Source organism: Pelophylax lessonae (genome assembly GCF_965119305.1).
Source record: "Pelophylax lessonae genome assembly, chromosome: 3".
Lineage (NCBI taxonomy): Eukaryota > Metazoa > Chordata > Amphibia > Anura > Ranidae > Pelophylax > Pelophylax lessonae.
The window spans coordinates 348063578-348083003 of NC_138770.1; the positions used below are offsets into that span (position 1 = coordinate 348063578).

General features: G+C 46.1%; 1 protein-coding gene across 1 annotated transcript in view; it reads left to right on the top strand.

The window, feature by feature from the left end:
* DDX43 (DEAD-box helicase 43) overlaps positions 1–19426 on the top strand; it is a gene marked incomplete at both ends in the record, with an annotated part of 462922 nt that overhangs the window by 44752 nt on the left and 398744 nt on the right.

Sequence of the window (19426 nt, forward strand, 5' to 3'; positions counted from 1 at the left end):
CAAAGCTCATAGATCCATTCTTGTGATGGTGTCTGCTCCGGCTCTTGCTGGAACCAAGAGGCGGGGAATTTTGTAATGCTGTTTTAACCGCTTCCATACAGAGCAGTTAGACACCCTTCCTGCCCAGACCAATTTTCAGCTTTCAGCACTCTCACACTTTGAATGACAATTGTTCAGTCATGCTACACTATAACCAAACAAAATTTTTATCATTTTTTTCACACAAATAGAGCTTTCTTTTGGTGGTATTTGATCACAACTGGGGGTTTTTTTTTCGTGATATATGCAAAAAAAAGAGCAAAAATTTTGAAAAAAAACACTTTTTTTTAGTTTCAATTATGAAATTTTGCAAAAAATAAAATTTTCTTCATACATTTGGGCCAAAATGTATACTGCTACATGTCTCTGGTAAAATTAACCCAAATTAGTGTATATTATTTAGTCTGTGTGAAAGTTATTGAGTCTAGAAGCTATGGTACCAATTACTGAAAATTGATCACACCAGATGTACTGACTGCCTATCTCCTTTCTTGAGGCCCTGAAATGTCAGGACAGTACAAATACCGACCAAATGACCCCTTTTTGTAAAGTAGACAGTCCAAGGTATTTAGTAAGAGGCATGGTGAGTTTTTTGAAGTTGTAATTTTTTCCCACAATTCTTGGGAAAATGAAGAAAAAATGTTTTTTTTTCGTTTTTTTTTTCCCACAAAGTTGTCAATTTATAAGCTATTTCTAACACATAGCATGTACACAGCAAAAATTACACCCAAAAATACATTCTGCTACTCCTTCCGAGTATGGCGATACCACATGTGTGAGACTTTTACACAGCCTGGCCACAAAAAGAGACTCCACGTCCAAGAAGCACCTTCAGGCGTTCTAGGAGCATAAATACACATAAAACTTTCTTACTACCTATCACACTTTTCAAGGCCCTAGAGCACCAATACAATGGAAAAGTCCACAAAATGACCCCATTTTGGAAAGCAAACACTCCAACGTATATTCTATGAGGCATTATGGGTCGTTTGAACATATCATTTTTTTCCACAGGTTTTTGGAAAATGTGGGAAAAAAATGAAAACTTTTTTTTTTTTTTACACAAAGTTGTCAATTTATAGGATATTCCTAACACATAGCATGTACACAGCAAAAATGACACCCCAAAATACATTCTGCCACTCCTCCTGAGTATGGCAATACCACATGTGTGAGACTTTTTCACAGCCTAGCCATATAGAGGGGCCGAACATCCAAGGAGCATCATCATGCATCCTAGCCACTTGCCTAGGCCTATTTTTGACATTTGGTGTTTACAAGCTAAAATCAGTTGTTTTGCTAGAAAACTGCTTAGAACCCCCAAACATTATATATATTTTTTTTAGCAGAGACCCTAGAGAATAAAATGGAGATTATTGCAATATTTTTTATCGCACCGTATTTGCGTAGCGGTCTTCCAAACGCAATTTTTTTGGAAAAAATTCATTTTTTTAATTAAAAAATAAGAAACCAGTAAAGTTAGCCCAATTTTTTTCCATAATGTGAAAGATAATGTTACGCCGAGTAAATAGATACCCAACATGTCATGTTTCAAAATTGCGCACGCTCACGGAATGGTGACAAACTTTGGTACTTAAAAATCCCCATAGGCGACAATTTAAAAATTTCTACAGGTTGCCATCTTTGAGTTACAGAGGAGGTCTAGGGCTCAAATTATTCCCCTTGCTCTAACGATCGCGGCGATACCTCACATGTGTGGTTTGAACACCGTTTACATATGTGGGCGGGGTTTCTGTATGCATTCGCTTCTGCGCGCGAGCTAACGGGGACAGGGCGCTTTAATTTTTTTTTTTTTTTTTTTTACTATTTATTTTATTTATTATTTTTTATTTTTACACCGTTTAAAAAAAAATTGATCATTTTTATTTCTATTAAAAGAAATGTAAATATTCCTCGTAATAGAAATAGGCACAACAGGACCTCTTTTTTGTGAGATCTGGGGTCAAAAAGTCCTCAGATCTCACAAGTACACTAAAAGATAGAAAAAAAAAAAAATAATTATAATATAAAATGAAAAAAAAAAAAAAAAAAAAAAACTTTAAACCGGTTGCTAGGCAACAACATTTTCCGTAGCTCCGGTCCTCCAAGACCATAGAGTCAAGTGAGGGCAAGCTTGCCCTCACTCGACATCCTGTCTGTGAGGATTCGGGACCGGATCGTTTTCCCCGCTGCCGGCGGGTCCGGTAAGCGCGGAAAAGGACCGGAACGCGTCGGGAGGGGGGGGGGGCGCCTCTTCCGCCATCCCGGAAGGGTGATCCCACGGCGAATCCGCCGCTGGGACCACCCTTATCGGAAAGCCAACCGTCCACCGTTTAAAAAAATACCAGGGTTATGGCAGCTATCTGCTGCCATAACACCGGTATTTAGGTTTAAACGGACGACGTATATAAACCTTTTTGGACTTGGACATGGTGGCTGTATGAAGGGTGACAGGTACTCGGGTACTTTGTTGGGCAGGTGACAGGTACTCTGGTACTGATGAGCAGGTGGCAGGTACTCGGGTACTCCGATAGGCAGGTGACAGGTACTCGGGTACTCTGATGGGCAGGTGACAGGCAGGTGATAGGTACTGATGAGTAGTACTCACTGACTGATAGGTGATACTGTACTGATGGGTACTGATGATCAGTATTGATACGTGATAGGTACTGATGAGTACTGATGAGTAGTGATGGGTACTGATGAGCAGGCGGCAAGTACTTGGGTACTTCAGGCGTCAGGTACTCTGATGAGCAGGTGGAAGGTACTCGGGTACTCTGATGGGTAGGTGACAGGTACTCAGGTACTCTGATGACGGGTACTCCGTTGACAGGTACTCAAAGTACCCGAGTACCCGTCATCAGAGTACCCGAGTACCCGTCATCAGAGTACCCGAGTACCCGTCATCAGAGTACCCGAGTACCCGTCATCAGAGTACCCGAGTACCCGTCATCAGAGTACTCGAGTACCCGTCATCAGAGTACTCGAGTACCCGAGTACCCGTCATCAGAGTACCCGAGTACCTGTCATCAGAGTACCCGAGTACCTGTCATCAGAGTACCCGAGTACCTGTCATCAGAGTACCCGAGTACCTGTCATCAGAGTACCCGAGTACCTGTCATCAGAGTACCCGAGTACCTGTCATCAGAGTACCCGAGTACCTGTCATCAGAGTACCAGAGTACCTGTCATCAGAGTACCAGAGTACCTGTCATCAGAGTACCCGAGTACCCGTCATCAGAGTACCCGTCATCAGAGTACCCGTCATCAGAGTACCCGAGTACCCGTCATCAGAGTACCCGAGTACCCGTCATCAGAGTACCCGAGTACCCGTCATCAGAGTACCCGAGTACCCGTCATCAGAGTACCCGAGTACCCGTCATCAGAGTACCCGAGTACCTGTCACCAGCCCATCAGAGTACCCGAGTACCTGTCATCTGAGTACCTGATGACAGGTACTCGGGTACTTTGATGGGCTAGTGACAGGTGCTCTTTATTGGGGGGGGGGGGCAATCAGTGTGTTTGGGGTGCACTGTACTTGGTAACTAGCTGTTACCACAATCTCCTCCTCACACAGGATCAGTGTGTGAGGAGGAGAACACGGTGACAGCTAGTTACCGTGTTCTCTGTTGACATTTGTGACCGGCTGTGATTGGACACAGCCGGTCACGTGGTAAAGAGCCAATTTCATTGGCTCTTTACCTAGATCGGGGATCGACTCTGTCCGAGGGACGAGCCTCGTCCCCGATCGCTGCTCTGCGCGCCCCTGGGGGGCGCGCATTGCAGAGAGAACGAGCGGCTCGTGCTGGAGCCGCTCATGTGATCGGCTGTGATTGACACAGCCGATCACGTGGTAAACAGCCAATTTCTATTGGCTGTTTACCTTGATCAGTGATGGGCTATGTCTGAGGGACGAGCCTCATCCCTGATCGCGCCGCTGCAGCTAGAACGGGCCGACGTCATATGACGGCGGCCCGGATCTAGACAACCACTTTGCCGACGTCATTTTACATGACTCGGTAAGGAAGTGGTTAATGTGCACCTGTAAGGAAAGCTTTTACTCGAACGGTAGAAAATCATTTCTAATCCACTTAAATGGCCCTGCACTGCTCTGACAGTATGTTAAAAAAAAAAAAAAAAAAAAAAAATTGAAATGATTTATTTTTTAACATACCCTCACCAAGTCCAGTGTCACTATGGTGACATGGTACTGCTGTAGCAGTAAACATGTACAATGGCTGGCTGCTCTATCGAATGTCAGTGCGACTAGCCATTAGTGTTACTCCTAATTACCACTGCATAAGTCAGTGTCTCTTATCACCACTGCACCAGTCATATTGTCCCTAATCACCACACCAGTCCCAGTGTCACCACATTGTAAGCCAGCATCACTGTTCCTGATTGCTGCCACACTAGTTCTGTGTCACCAGACCACCACTGTAAGCCAGTATCAGTCGGGTTGATTTACTCAAACTGGAAATTGCAAAATATGATGCAGTTGGGCATGGGAGCCAATTGGTTTCTACCTTCAGCTTGCTCAATTAAACTTTGAGGAAAAAAAAAAACCCCCTGGGAGTTGATAAATTTCTATGCAGAGCTTCACCAGATTTTTCACTCTCCAGACCTTAATGTTCCTGATCGCACCTACACAAGCCCCACTGTCACCAGACAAGTGCAGATAGCAACATTGTTCCTGATCACCGCCACACCAGTGCAGTGTTGCCTCTGCTTGTACTAACCTAGACCTGTTTATTGACCACAGTTTTGCCTGCTGCCTGGGCCAATTCTTTGCCTGCTTGCTGACCATGTGTCTGCTTGCAGCCTGAACTGACACAGCTGCAAATTGCATTGATTGTTCCTGCGAGACACTAGTCCCAGCCATCTCCTGTGGACAACTTCACTCCTGGAACCAAAGGGACTCTTTTTTTGTTCTTTCTTTCTTCAGCCTCCTGTATTTCTTTGCCAGTGAACATGGCTTTCCTGAGGGCAGCCAGGTACCAGTAGGCTAGAATTGATGAGCTTTTATAGGAGCTGGGATTCCTATAGGTAGAGCTATGTTTGCTGATCACTCGTAAAGAGCGGACCATTACAGTACCTTGTTTTCTATGCAGTGTTGGTTGGCTCTCAAAAAGTCTCATGTATTATCACCATACTTTGGAGTAGTAGAATGTGTTTTGGGGTGAAATTCTTAGTATGTCCCTGCTGTGCATTAGAAAATATCTTATAAATTCACAACTTTGTGTTAATAAATAAATGAATTTTGTTTTCCCAAAGACCTTGCAAGGCCTTCCAAAAAATGTAAAAGTTGGTGTAAAAAAATTAAATGTGTAATTTTATATCCCTTTGAAAGCTTGGAGCTGCGCTTATACACGTGGTATCCCCATATGTCTGCAGCGTAGCAGAATGTGTGTTGGGGGGGGGGGTGTAAATCGAAGTATTACATACAGAAAAGAATCACGGTTGAACAGTGGTTACTCAGACACTACATAGCCTTAACGCTAGATTTGTTAAACCAATCACTGGTGATTTATAAATATGAATGTTGGAAACCCTAAATTTATCTACACAATTCTGAGTCCATGACCTGTAATTGCTAGCTTGTACTACAAATTTTAGCTTTATGGATAGATGATGTGAAGGTGCCTTGTTCTTAGGGGATTTTTTTGGATTGTAGAACCTGCTGCCCTTTTAATTGCAAGATGCAATACAAGCTAGATAAAAATGGTAAAAAGGCACTGGTATCCCTGATTATAAAATGGATATCAATGGTGCACCAATTTTCTGAAAATTATATAAATGTGTAAAATACAAATATCTGTGACAAATTAATGTTATAAAATTAAAAAATGAATATAAGGTGCAATGCCTGGTGTTTGTCTGTGACAAGGAATAAATTAAGGTAAATAGTAACTTCTTCTTAACCACTTTACTACCAGTCACGTAACCTCTACGTCGGCTGACTTTGAGTGGTTATACCGGGATGATGCCTCTAGCTAGAGGCATCATCCCGGTACCGTTGTTTGAAGCCGACGGTCGGCTTTCCGTCGGTAACGATCGATGCGGCTCGGGAGCCGCTCGATCGTTACCCGGGGGGGCGGGAGGGGACGTCCCCCCCCTCCCGCCGCCTTCCGCGGCTTTGCTCGGGGCTACCCAGCCGGCACGTCCGCCGGCTGGATGGAGTCCCGATGAATGCCGGAAACGGCATCGATCGGGTCTCCGATGACGTAACCCGGAGGCGGCGTCCATGACGTCACGTCCGGGTTACTGTGCTGCAAAAGGCGGCAGATTTGAAAAACGGCTGTATGCAAAAATGCCGTTTTCGGCGTTTTGCATACAGGGTAGTGTAGTGGAGGGGTCTAGGGTCTTTTAGACCCTCGATCCCTCCATAAAGTGTACCTGTCACGACATATTGCTGTCACCAGGGATGTTTACATTGCTTGTGACAGCAATAAAAGTGATCAGATTTTTTTTTTTTAAAAAACCTGTAATAAAGTTTAAAAAAAAAAGAAAAAATAAATAGGAAAAAAAAAAAAAAAAAAATTTAGCCGTCCCCGTCACCGTTAGCTCGCGCACAAAAAAAACGTATACGCAAGTCGAGCCGCAAATGAAATCGCTGTTCAAACCACACATGTGAGGTATCGCCGCGATCGCCAGAGCGTGGGCAATAATTAAAAAAAAAGAGCTACACTCTAACTCTAAACTGGTAACCGTTAAATAAATTTAAAGCGTCGCAGATTGAGATCTCTATTGACCGTAGTTTGTCGCCATCCCACGGGGGGGCGCAATTTTAAACCGTAACATGTTTGGTATCTATTTACTCGGCGTGACATCATCTTTCACAATATACAAAAAAAATGGGCTAACTTTACTGTTTAGTATTTTTTAAATCCAGTGAAATGTGATTTTTCAAATTTTTTCCAAAAAAATGGCGTTTTAAAGACCGCTGCGCAAATACCGCGTGACAAAAAATTTTGCAATGACCGACATTTTATTCTCCAGAGTCTTTGCTAAAAAAATATATATAATGTTTGGGGGTTCTAAGTAGTTTTCTAGGAAAAAATACTGGTTTTAACTTGTGAACAAAAAGTGTCCGAAATAGGGCTGGGGCTAAAGTGGTTAAAAAATGGTAAAAAATATGTAGGTTAAATTTTATAACCACTAATCATATATACCATCATAAACCTTTTTGTAAAGTGCTAGTGCCACAGAATATATTGTGCAAACCCAATAAGGTGCTGAAAGGTGCAATAAAGAACCAATAAAGTGCTAGTGATTACTTAATAAACTTCTAATTAAAAAACGTATGTGAAAAAACGCATATACAAAATAATGTATGAATTAAAATGGAAATTGGTTCCACATATACAAAATAAAGTGCATTTCTAAGGAGCTCAAAGGGTTAAAGCAGTGACCCAACAAAGACAGTTCGTGCAAGGTCGTGAATGATATTGCTTGAATATCAGGTGCTCCAGTGCATAAGGATGATGATCTTTGCCTCTTACCGGATACAGGTGGGTCACACAGACCCCACAAGCCTGTGATCCCTTTATCCTTTGGTGGATCAAACCATAGGAACACCTCCTCTCCTCTTGGATATTGGTTGAATGACTCCAAAAAGATAATTAGCTCATTCTCCTCACTCCTCCTCCTCCAAATAATTGCCTCTCACAGGTGTTTTTTAAAGCCCATGTTCAGGGAGACAAATAGCCAAAAATAGTGTAATACTGCAACTTTATTAACAAATATAAATCTAGTTAAAAAGTGGCTGCTTACTATTAGTTGTGCCCACCCGGCACAGGGCAATAGGCATTGGTTGCTATAGGTCGCTGGATGGGGACAGGATCTGCAGACTCCTGCTGTTTATCCCTCTGTGTTGCTCCCTGTAGCAACCAATGCCTATTGCCCTGTGCCGGGTGAATCTGGTGGACAGAAAGTTAAAATGTTACTAAACCCACAACTGTAAAATGATTCTGTATATGCAGTAAAGCATGCTTGTTATACTCTATGGAACATAAGGGGTTAATCCTGTGCATTGTGCAAAGACTGTTTAATCAGGTCTTCTCTGATTCTCCCCCTTTTATTGTCCTCAATCCATCTCCTAATAGAATAGAGCCTTGGCCGCACTCTGCACATGCTCAGTTTGTTGTGTATTGCTAAAGGAGTTTTTGAGGGTGCATGTGATCAGCACAGGGCCAATCTGCACGATCTAGACAAAGTCAGGGGTCATGCAGCCTCATAGGACATTCAGAGGAGAATGAAAACTCTTCCTACAAGCCTTAAACGGTGCTCGGCTGGACACTGATAGCGTGATGGATCGAAACCTCAATCGGGCTCAAAATGGATTTCTGCTGCTGGTTCTAATTATTAGATATTTCTGGTGTATGCACAAGAAGACCACACTGACACATGTTCAGGTAAGTGATACTTCTGCTTTATTGCTACAGCGTACGTAAGTTAGATTTATGAGTAGTTAGTGTGATCGTAAGCATAATTTTGTTTAATTGGTTATGTCCATATAAGGTAAACTTCCTCCACACTATGAATGTTATCTTGTTAGGTGTTGTCTTGTATGAAGTCGCTATCTTTGTCACACGGATTCCACTCATTGGGAGGGGGTATCTAGTAACGACCATTTTGAGTAAGGAATAAAAAAGCATATTTACATGTATTAAATATAGACATTGGAAAATAGACATTTTGCATAATTCATCCGTGTACGTTACATTCCTTCACAGTCCCCCCTAAAATGGCTATTTTTCTTCTGTCCTTCATACTAAAGCACCTACTCACCTGGCCCATACTCCTCAGCAACTTTTTTAAGGCTGTATATAGAGAAGAGCAGTAACTAGCTCACTACCCCCTCGATACAGCTTGGAGAGGGCAGTCAGGTGCTACCTATCCCTATAAACCTATAGAACCGTGAAATTATGAACAGGGAGTGACTGTAGAGGGGTGAAGGGTTTATCCTCTTCCATCATAAGGCGGTCTTCTTAGTGGAGAAATGTAGGTGTGCTATTGTCTACAGTCTTGCTCATTAACTTCTTTACAAATGGTAGAATACAGCACACAATCAGGGCTGAAAGAACTAGGATTATTAGTACTGTTACTCCTACCTGGATGAGCACCTTCTGCCACCCACTCATCCAGCTAAAATATTGATCCCAAGGGTCTGTAATACCGGAGTTCTTCTTCAACTCAAACAACAGATCTTCCAGTTTCTTTATAGCTTGAGTAACCTTAACATTTGGACCAGTGTAGGTCAGGAATGTATGTGCAACAGCTTCCCATTTTTTTCTATAATTTTACAGACCCCCTTTTTCAGCTAACACCATGTCTAAGGCTATTTGGTTCTGGAATGTCATATAGGAGGTGGAGGCTAACTGTTCAGCAATTCCCTGGAGGGCATCCCTGGTGTAATTCACAAATCTCTGTTGGTTATAAAAATGTAGTTAATGCAATCTACATTCTTCTTGACAGTTATTATGGGGAACAAAGATTCAAAAACCAGCTTTTACCTGATCCCTGGCTTTGAATTCACCAGGGACCCCCCTTGTGACCCCTATAGCATCTATGTACACATGAGGGTCAAAGCTTCCGGAGGGAGCTGTTCGCTTCCTGTGACTGGGTGCTAGGTCAGTGTATTTATCAGGGGTATTATACTACAAAAATCAAAAGTAAACGCAACCACTTGTGTGCCGTATGAATTGTACCAAAATGTAGTGATACCATTTATCTTAGCGATGGCCGCCTGTTGAGTACCTGTTTTGGTGATAATCACCTGCAGAGCTTTTATCAGACTTATAAGAAAAAGGATATACAGCACAATCATTGTGCTTTCGGCAGAATCTTGTCTTCAGGAGATTGGGCTTTCTTGCAGTGGGAGGCGTGTCTCCAGGTGCTTTTCCCTTCTAGCGTGACTGATGTAGCTGTAGTCAGCAGCACCTGGAATGGTCCTTTGTATCGGGATCAAGTGAATTTTTCCTCGTGAATTTCTTCACTAACACCCAGTCTCCTACTGAAGACTGTGGGCTCCCAAGTCTGTTTCTGGATCTGGAATGGAGGAAAATACTCTAGCATTTCCATCCAAGCCTCTGCATCAAACAAGTAATTTTCTCTTGTTTATTGACGGACACAGCTCCTGATTCTTCTTAACCATTGGGTTATACTGCCCTCTACAGGAGTAGGACACTAGGCAGGAAAAAGCTTGACTATGCCTATGGGCAGTCCTAGGGGGTATACACCCACTCTCAGCTATAGGCACTCTTTTCCTATTAGGAAAAAATTCCATTCCATTCAATCTGTTAATGTGTTCCTGTGAGAATCGCAATCAACTGCCGGAATGGGCGATGGACTTGATGATCTAGATCCAGAGGGTCCCCCTTGGAAGGGGTAGCGCTGTTTGGGGCGGTTTATTTTTCGATGGCAGCCATGCTGCCATTGTGTAGGGCCCCTGCCCTTTTTAGCACTGCAGGAGCATCAAGGTACCCTGCCTGCACATCACGATGATCGGCCCCTTTTTAAGGGAGCTATTTCCTGTTATGCAGGCCTCTATGAAGGGGCACGGAAGGTGACCTTGTTTTTTTTTTTTGCAGGGTCCAGTAGTTAGTCCAATGGTGGGCCCTTGTTTGGCGTTCACTTTGTGGGATTGCAGTCGGCGGCCCTCCCCTGACTGTTTTGTATCTGTGCGTGAAACCTTGAAAGTGGAGGGTGAGGCTGATGCTGTGTTGGAGGCATCGGTCCCTTTTGCCACCCACAGGCCCTCAAAGCGTCAAGGGTGTTCACCTTTCCTGCTTTCTTTGACAAAATTGTTGCAAAACAGTGAGGTTGTCCAAAACACACTCTTGTGTTTTGCTATACGGTATCCTTATGAGGATTTCCTGCTAAAAAAGTAGACGGTCCCACCTGTAGTGGACTAGCCGGTTTCCAGGTTGAATTAAGCTACCTTAATCCCTGTTGAGGAGTCCCTGGCTTTTAAAGAACCGGCTGATGGGAGAGCAGAGTCTCTGGCCGCCATATGTTCACTGGCTGATTCGGCACTTAGGCTGGTTTCAAACTCTGTCCGAGTGGGCTAAACTTTTTCTGCCTGCACCGGGAGGGGGGGGGATCAGTCCCCCCCCCCCCTGCTTTTGCAGAGCTGGCGGAACAGTTGGTCCAGGGGCTGCAGTTTGTGATGCCTCTTTGGATGCGGTTTCCTTGTTCTCTAGGCTGTCTGTATCAGCAGTGGTCCATCTGCGTATTTGGCTGAAATCCTGGTCTGCGGACCAGACTTCTACGAAGGCCTTATCTGATCTTCCTTTTGTGGGGGATCGCCTGTTTGTAGCTTCCCTGGATGACATGGTTAAGGGTCTCACAGTGACGAAGAGTACTTCTTCCGCAGGCTACAAAGGGCAAGGTGCCTCATCGTAGATGTGGGCCTTTGCGTCCCTCAGTGTCTCAAGACAAGGGATCAAAGCCCTTTAGGGCCTTCACAGGAGTTTACAAGCAGACCGGGTCTAACAAGCCACGAGAGGGCTCTTCCAGACCAGCGGACAAGACTTCCTCTACATGAAGGGGCGTCCTCACCCGTGTCTGGGGTGGGGGGACATTTTTGCTGGTTTCTGGACCCGTGGACCTCCCTGTTTCAGGACAAGTGGGTCCAGGAAGTCATTTGGTCCAGCTACAGATCGAGTTTCAGTCTTATCCTCCGGAAAGGTTTTTTTTCCCTCCAACCTGCACTTGTCCCCAGACCGCTTTTATAGGGTCTCTTTGGCGCAGTGCAAAACTTGTTACATCAAGGGGTGATTGTCCTGGTTCCAACTTTAGAACATTTTCGGGGATTTTACTCAAACTTGTTTACAGTTTCCAGGAAGGAAGGCAAGGTAGTCCAATCCTGGACCTCAAGGCGCTAAACTGGTTTGTGTGGGTACAGAAGTTCCGAATGGAGTCCATTCGCACAGTAGTGGCATCCCTACATCAGGGAATTTTCTTGCTTCTATCGACATCAAGGACGCTTTGCTTTACATTCCAGTATGTGACCATCGCCAGCGCTTCCTCTGCTTTGCCGTGGGCGAGGAGCCTTATCCGATTGTGTCATTACACTTTGGTCTAGCCTCCGCTCCTTGGGTCTTCACAAAAGTGTTGACCCCAGTGCTAGCATTGTTGCGTCAGCTGCGGATCGTGGTACTGGAGTACCTGGACGATCTTCTGTGAGCGGAGTCTGACTGCTCTGATGGACAACTTGGAGATTACTCAGCAAACTCTGAGGGAGTTTGGTTGGATTTTGAACCTCCAGAAGTCTGCTCTGGTTCCGTCCACCAAATTGGATTATCTGGGTCTGACTCTGGACTCTGCCTCAGTGTTCCTTCCTCTAGACAAAACTCCAGAAACTGCAGGATACAATTCAGCTGTTTAGCAGACGGTCATATCTCAGGACTTGCATGCGGGTGCTGGGCCTGATGGTGTCTACCTTCGAGCCGATTCCGTTTGCACAGTTCCACAAGAGATCCCTGCAAAAAAAAAATATATATTTTTTTCAAATGGGACAAGAATCCAGTCTCTAGACAATCTGATTGAGTCTGGGTACAAGAGGGTCTCATTGGCCACACATTCCTTGGTGCGTACTTTTTCTCCAGGAAGTTTGACACTTGGTTCCTCCAGTTTGGTCTCCATTGCTGCTGTGGGACCTCAATTTGATGCTGTGTTCTCCAGAAACCTGCTTTCGAAAAATATTTGGGAGGTTCCCCTGCTTATGTTGTCCCAGAAGGTGACATTTTGGGTGGCTATTACTTCTGCGTGCAGGGTGTCGGAGCTGGCCGCGTTGTTTTGTCATTCACCTTACCTGGTGGTTCACAGAAATAAGGTGATTCTTCGCCCCTATCAATCGTTCTTTCCAAAGGTTGTCTCTGCTTTCCAGTTGAATGAAGACATTGTGTTGCCTTCCCTGTTTCCCAGACCTGAACATCCTAAGGAAATTGCCTTGCATTTCCTGGATGTGGTTCAGGCACTTAGTGTACCTGGCAGCCACCACAGGGTCTTTCAGGTCAAAATCACCATTTGTAGTCACGGACGGACCTCGGAAAGGGTTGTCCCTTCTGCACCATTTCCAGATGGTTGGGACAGACGATGATTCAGGCCTATTCAATTAGGGACAGGTTCCTCCTTTCCCTGTTACAGCACACTCTACTCAGGCGCTTAGTGCTTCCTGGGCCTTCCGTCATGAGGCATCAGTGGTGCAGGTTTGCAAGGCGACCACCTGGTCGTCTGTGCACAAAAATTTTATAAAGTGTACATGTGTTTGCATCTGCGGATGCTTCTTTTGGTCGCAAGGTTTTGCAGGCTGCTGTTTAGTGGACTGGGTCCTCTTTGAGGGTGTATTGTTGTTTTTCCAGGTGAGCTCCAGTCATTCTTGTTTTGAGCTTCAGGTTACCTGGTTGGCTACGGTTTAGCCTTGGGAATTTTTTTCTGCTTTTTTTTTCCCACCCCTCATGTTTAGCACTGCTTTGGGATGTCCCGATGGTTAAGATCAGGCGCTGTGTCCGTCAATGAACGAAAGAAAATGGGATTTTTGACTTGCTGTAAAATCCATTTCTCTGAGGACGAACACAGCACCCACCCCTCTGTGAAGTTGACTTTCTTCTGACGCTGCTTTAACAAAACTGAGTGCCTATAGCTGAGAGTGGGTGTATACCCCCTAGACTGCCCATAGGCATAGTCAAGCTTATTCCTGCCTAGTACCCTACTCCTGTAGGGGGCATTATAACCCAATGGTTAAGAAGAATCAGGAGCGGTCTCCATCAATGAACATCAGCTAAATGGATTTTACGTTAAGTCAAAAATCCCTTTTTTACCATACCACTGGAATGTGATAATGCCAGTCTCTGTCTGGGGAGGAGTATTCAAATGCCTCACAGCTCAGAGAATGTTGTCACCCCAGGAAGACAAGCTTCCCTATCAACATGGCTTTGAAACACTGAACCCCCCCTTCTTCAGGGTCACTTGATCAGGGTGCAAATCAGACAATGCCATGGCTATGGCCTACCTCAGTCACCGAGTGGGGGGGGGGGGGAGATAGAGACTTGAAGGAAGCCAATCTGATAATCTAGTGGATGGAAAAACACACAATCGTAAGGCGGATTATCTCAATTGTTACTCCTCGGACCAAGAGACATGGGTCCTTCAGCCTGATATGTCAAAGAGGGGGTACCCTTACGTTGCTATCCTGGTTCAACAACAATTTACCATTTTTGTGGTCAGGACCAGTGATCTTTTTGCACTGGCATTGGATGCTCTGATAACTCCTTGGACTCTGTTTAGGCTAATCTTTGCCTTTTTCAAGGGTAATTCTCCCCCCAACTCCTTTAAAAATAGCATAAAGGAGCAAACCGGTGATTCAGATTGCACCAAACTGACCCAGAAGAACCAGATGCACAGGCATACTCTGACTTCTAGCATACTATCTTTAGCTGCTTCCAAACAGGTCAGACTTGTAATCTTGAGGGGGCCCGGCCCTTTTTAATTATGCGGCTTAGTGATCCATTATGCGGCTTAGTCACTGGCTTTAATGGCATGACTATAGAAGCCCAGGTCTTGAGCGACAAAGGCGTCTCTGAGTGATCATTCCCACATTGCTAAAAGCAAGGAAAGCCACTTCCAGAAATATCTACTATCGTACCTGAAATACCTTTTTGCTTGTAAGTAACACATGCATTTCAATCCCAAAGATTCCTCTCTGCCTTTCGTTCTGGCATTCCTACAATCGGGGCTTGATCAGAACTTTGCGTTTTTAAATACTCTACAGCAGGGGTACTCAAATGTAAACTTGAAAGGTCCACTTACAAATTTTCCATTCAGTCCGAGGTCCGGAAAAGTGACCGTCAAATTCCAAATACAGAACGCCAACAACAATAAAAGGCATTCCCCAAAACTTGCCCCCATCCAATGCAGAGCGACCATTGTGCGTGCCCCTATTAATGCAGAGCGTGCCCCCATTAATGCAGATTGACCAGTGTGCGTGCCCCCATTAATGCAGAGCGACCATTGTGCGTGCCCCCATTAATGCAGAGCGACCATTGTGCGTGCCCCCATTAATGCAGAGCGACCATTGTGCGTGCCCCCATTAATGCAGAGTGACCGTGTGCGTGCCCCCATTAATGCAGAGTGACCGTGTGCGTGCCCCCATTAATGCAGAGTGACCAGTGTGCGTGCCCCCATTAATGCAGAGTGACCAGTGTGCGTGCCCCCATTAATGCAGAGTGACCAGTGTGCGTGCCCCCATTAATGCAGAGTGACCAGTGTGCGTGCCCCCATTAATGCAGAGTGACCAGTGTGCGTGCCCCCATTAATGCAGAGTGACCAGTGTGCGTGCCCCCATTAATGCAGAGTGACCAGTGTGCGTGCCCCCATTAATGCAGAGTGACCAGTGTGCGTGCCCCCATTAATGCAGAGTGACCAGTGTGCGTGCCCCCATTAATGCAGAGTGACCAGTGTGCGTGCCCCCATTAATGCAGAGTGACCAGTGTGCGTGCCCCCATTAATGCAGAGTGACCAGTGTGCGTGCCCCCATTAATGCAGAGTGACCAGTGTGCGTGCCCCCATTAATGCAGAGTGACCAGTGTGCGTGCCCCCATTAATGCAGAGTGACCAGTGTGCGTGCCCCCATTAATGCAGAGTGACCAGTGTGCGTGCCCCCATTAATGCAGAGTGACCAGTGTGCGTGCCCCCATTAATGCAGAGTGACCAGTGTGCGTGCCCCCATTAATGCAGAGTGACCAGTGTGCGTGCCCCCATTAATGCAGAGTGACCAGTGTGCGTGCCCCCATTAATGCAGAGTGACCAGTGTGCGTGCCCCCATTAATGCAGAGTGACCAGTGTGCGTGCCCCCATTAATGCAGAGTGACCAGTGTGCGTGCCCCCATTAATGCAGAGTGACCAGTGTGCGTGCCCCCATTAATGCAGAGTGACCAGTGTGCGTGCCCCCATTAATGCAGAGTGACCAGTGTGCCTGCCCCCATTAATGCAGAGCGACCAGTGTGCCTGCCCCCAATAATGCAGAGCGACCAGTGTGCCTGCCCCCAATAATGCAGAGCGACCAGTGTGCCTGCCCCCAATAATGCAGAGCGACCAGTGTGCCTGCCCCCAATAATGCAGAGCGACCAGTGTGCCTGGCCCCATTAATTCAGAGTGACCAGTGTGCGTGCCCCCATTAATCTGGACCGCCGAAGCTTCCTTCTGTCATCAGCGGGGGGGTTAGAATTGAGAGGATCGGGAGGATCGGAGTGGCTGTGTTTTACACTGGCAGCGCTGCATGATTACAAAAAGCCGAGTTCAAGTTCTTACCCGACGGAGAGGATGTCCTACAAAGTCCCGCCTCCTGGACACTGGCTCCTATGATAGACGTCACCAGTGTTCTGTCTATCATAGGTAAGAGCCGGCCCAGGAGGCGGGACTTTGCAGGACATCCTCTCCGTCGGGTAAGAACTTGAACTCGGCTTTTTGTAATCATGCAGCGCTGCCAGTGTAAAACACAGCCACTCCGATCCTCTCAATTCTAACCCCCCCGCTGATGACAGAAGGAAGCAGACCGCTTCGGCGGTCCAGATTTAAGTCCGTGTGGGTCCGGAGGCGGCCCGGAGTCCGCCTATTGAGGACCCCGGCTCTACAGGAACAGGTTTTGGCCTTTTTCCATTCTTTTCCATAAACTTGTGGCTTTGCTTTCCCTTGTTTAAAAAAAAAAAACCAAACAAAAAAAAAAAAAACTTAAGGGCTCTTCCGCACGGCCGGCTCCGATTTCTTCTTCCGCTGCGGCACTTTTTTTTTTTCACAGACACTGATGACACTTGTGTCATCCGCTCCGTATGTCCGCATATCATCCCATCCGTTTGCGGATGATATACAGACATAATGTATGTCTATGGGGATCGTGGATGTCAGCGGATGACACCGCTGACATCCGATTTTGCATCCGTTCCGTTTTTTTTAACGGAAGAAAAATAGGGTTCTGTTCCGTTCCAAAAAATGGAACAGAACTGAAAGGACACAAATCGGATGTCAGCGGATGGTCATTCGCTGACATCTGCAATCCCATTGACATGCATTATGTCCGTATATCACCCGCAAACGGATGGGGTGATATACGGACATACGGAACGCCCGTGTGAAAGAGCCCTAAGTGGGTTTCCCATCAAAAATAAAATTCTGCCCTTGCTTGGTACATTTAAAATCCAATTTTGTAACATGCATTTTCTTAATTCCTGATTGTCTAGATTAGAAACAACAATGTAATCTAGACAATAAAAATATTGTGAAACAATGAATGTTATAGGGGCAGCTGCTGAGGACCAGACTAAATAGATGATAAAAATAGTATGCCTATTTCATGCTACCAACAGCGCTTTTACCATAAATTACTAAAGTGGATAACTGTGCATATTAAACTAATTCAATAATATAAAAAAAGTATTCATAAAGAAATCCAGTAAATAACTCTTAATAAAAATTTATTTCTCTTATCTCCTCTGACAGACACAGCCTCTTCCAAGTTTCATCACTATTGGTTTCATCACTATTGGTTAATGTTGCCCTCTGCAGGAGCAGGCTAGGTAGTCAAACTTCATTAAAAAGCTTTAACTAGACTCGCCTTAGGGGCTGTTTCTCTTGACATTACCCTCAGACTCTTAGAGCTTACTAATCAGTTTCTTGCTGCCTAGTTCAGGAGTAGGACCTAGGATGCCCTGCTGGGAGTCCGGTCTCAGTTTTTTTTATTTTTTCTTTGAAATGTTTTAATTTTATTTTCTCCCTCACCAACGCTAGCTAGTCGGGGGATCCTCCTGGTGAACTACAAGCGACAGCCAGGCCGGGCTTCGCATTGGATAATCTAGATCCTTATGGTACCCCAGCCTGGCCTACGAGCATGCGCAGGTTGTGGTCCGCCCAGGCCTCGCCACGATGGTGCCCCGACGGATGGGGACGAGCCTGTGGGGATTTTTTTATTCGCCAGGACTCGTCAACCCTGGAAGGCCCTGTGTTGCAGCTTCCCCTCTTGGCTGACAGCACCCCCACTCAGGGTGGGAGGCGAGCTGTATCGGAGCGGACCCAGCAGTCCATGGTATAGTGAGTGATGCTACCCCCCCCCCCCGTCTCCCTGGGACAGTTCTCTGGCGGGGGGGTGATGTGGGCCCACTCCTGGGGATGTCAGAGTTGACGGTCTCTGTGAGGTCCCCCCTGGCCGGTCTGGATGGATCCTGCCTCCCTACTCTATATGGGGGCGCTCTCGTGGCACCCACTGCATGGGGGGGGGGGGGGTGCAGGGTTAGTACCTTGTCCTGGGGGGCTTCCTGAGCTCCTGGATGGCGGCGCCGTTTTTGGGTGCCATTTTGGGTGAGGGCAGCCAGGCTGCATCAGATTAAGGGCAGCAGCCATTTTTTTGCATAACATGCTTTTGGTGCTATTTTCAGTGCCATCTTGGATGTGGGCAGCTGCATTGTAAGGGCGGTGGCCATTTTTCCCTGTGTTTTCCCATATACGCTCTATTGGCATCCATGTTTGTGTAGCTCGAGCGCTGTTCGGCCTCTAGTGTATGATGTCACTTCCTTCAGCCATCTTTCAGTTGCTGCAGTGGAAGCGTGGAGAGCGGTTTTCTCTCTGGCACTTTTTATTGCTTTTTTGGCATTTCACCTTAGACACATTGCTTTCTCCGTTAGCTAGCAATATAAAGGGGTACTCAAGCAGCAGCGTGGGATCGCGGTGCGGACCACAATCTCCGATTTAAAGGGCTAGTGTTCCTTTTTTATATTTCTGCTAATATGGAGTCCCAGGGTGACCATTTCACCCCTGATCTTGTTTGTGCATCCGGGAAATCCGGATCACCTTCCCTAGCTTCTTTATCTGCAGCCATTGAAACTTTGGCTTCCAAAGTTGATCTCATGATGTCACAAGGTAATGTTCAAAAACGGCCGATGCCCTCTGTCTTCTGATTCAGAGCCTGACATGGTTGCCACAGACATTGCCCTCCTTGAGGAATACCTGTCCGCACAGTCAGACGGGGAGGAGGAGGAGTCCCCCCCCCCCCCCCTACGCTGCAGCGCGGAAACGTGCTTTGGTTGAAGCACTTGTTCGCTCCGTTAGGGAGACTTTGAACATTGATGATGGGTCTTGGGCCGAGGCGCACGTTCCAGCTATCTCTGCTGTTCACATTCCTGGAGTGGAGAACTGGCAGGCGGACTATCTGAGTTGCCAGTCCTTGGCTCAGTGGGAATGGTCCCTGCATCCAGAGGTGTTTTGGCTCCTGTGTGCCCGCTGGGGGACTCCGGACGTGGATCTGTTTGCGTCTCAACAAAAAGGTGAAAAGGTTCATGGCCAGGGCTCAAGAGCCTCTGGCAGACACCAGGGACGCGTTGGTGGTGCCTTTGCAC